General features: G+C 43.4%; 1 protein-coding gene across 1 annotated transcript in view; it reads left to right on the top strand.

Annotated features, from left to right (window-relative positions):
- The window catches only part of LOC131881694 (glycoprotein-N-acetylgalactosamine 3-beta-galactosyltransferase 1-like), an 89973-nt gene that overhangs the window by 25242 nt on the left and 63235 nt on the right, over nt 1-1496 (top strand). The window lies entirely within an intron of this gene.

The following is a 1496-nucleotide window of genomic DNA, read 5'->3' as shown; positions in this document are numbered from 1 at the left end:
ATCCCAGGCTACAACAATTACTCATTTCAATTTTCAGCTTGATCGAGCGACTGGATCAAAAGTTATGCAGTCTCAAAAGGCACTACAAAGCTCTTCAATGAATGAACGAACTAGCCCTCTTGTGGTAATTGATTACCTGAAGAGGGCTAAGTCATTCATTCTGTGCTCTGTTATGTACTGCACTTTGAGAGAGCATAACTTTTGACTCAGTCGTTTGATTGAGCTGACATTTGAAATACGCAATCGCAGGGATCTGGGGCCAGCCTTATTTGAAGAAGAATTTAATTCATTGACTCGAATTGGAGCTGCTAATTTTCAACCTTACCACCCCCGTCCATACTCCAGTGGTTCATGACTTGACAAAGACATTTCTTAACTGTCTTGAAATGCAGCCTACACGTTTTCTCATACTTTTCTCTCTAAACTCTAAGCTTGGCAATTTTCAACCAATTGTGGTATGACAAGTATTTTTTGCTTCTTTTGGGCCAAAAAATACCGGACATTTTCATCTTACATGACGGAAAATTGCGTCTTTCTCTCGGGTTGCTACTCCCTGGGTCTGAAAATTGTCGAATTGGAGAGCAACGTGGTACCTTGGGCCACCCTGAAACATGCAGTCAACCAGATTCATGGCCTCGTGCCTGCTCTGTATCAACCTAGGGAGGCAAGAGATCTGTGGGCAAGAGTAAGATGCGACAGTGGCGTCAGAGGAGCCAAGGACGGAAGGAGCGGGCGGCTCTTACTCCTCCACCTCTAGCACTTCTTAGGGCGGCTTTACACTAGGATGGAAAACCAAGATTGAATCCGGTTTGAGGATGGAAGTCGGGCTAGTGTTGGGGCGAGTCCAGACTCGAGTCCAAGTCCTTTCTAAAAGACTCAACTCCGGATTGGTGAGAAAATTACTCATTCTTCAGTTTAAATTTCGCATTATGAGTCTTTTTGATTGACTTGAGCAGTAAATGACTCAAGTCATCTGGTCTGCTGGGCTCGTCCCAGCCATAGATAACTTCATATATAGATCGATCAAGGGCGCTGCAATCGCATGTTTTCGTCTCAGCTGTCGCTGGTGGAAAAAATGTTTCATTTGTAGTCAAGCTACTTAGGAAAACTATGGTGCAAATTTGAATTGTTGACGGCTCGTCCAAATTTAGAGTAGAAACCCCTAATAAGACTCCTTGTCAAGCAATTGCTCTCGTCCAGAGCGCTTCATAAAACGGGTTTGAGTAAGTTGTCCAACCACATTTTTAAGAACGAAAGTTTGAAGGGGTTAAAATGGGGCTCAAGTTAAAGTTTTCATCCATGTGGTGGAAACATTTAACTGAAACGAAAGGAACAAGCCTGGGTTCAGGATGACCTCCAGAGGTGTCTGAGTTACCTTGTTTACATATAGGCGCAATCATGTCGCCCACATTCAAGCACATTGTTGGGAGATTGAAACGAAATTCCGAATGCCTCATCATTGCGTTGCAATTTCAGATACATTTTGTTACACTTTC

The sequence above is a fragment of the Tigriopus californicus genome, chromosome 6 (assembly GCF_007210705.1).
Source record: "Tigriopus californicus strain San Diego chromosome 6, Tcal_SD_v2.1, whole genome shotgun sequence".
Classification (NCBI taxonomy): Eukaryota; Metazoa; Arthropoda; class Copepoda; order Harpacticoida; family Harpacticidae; genus Tigriopus; species Tigriopus californicus.
This window is presented reverse-complemented; position numbering and strand designations above follow the sequence as displayed.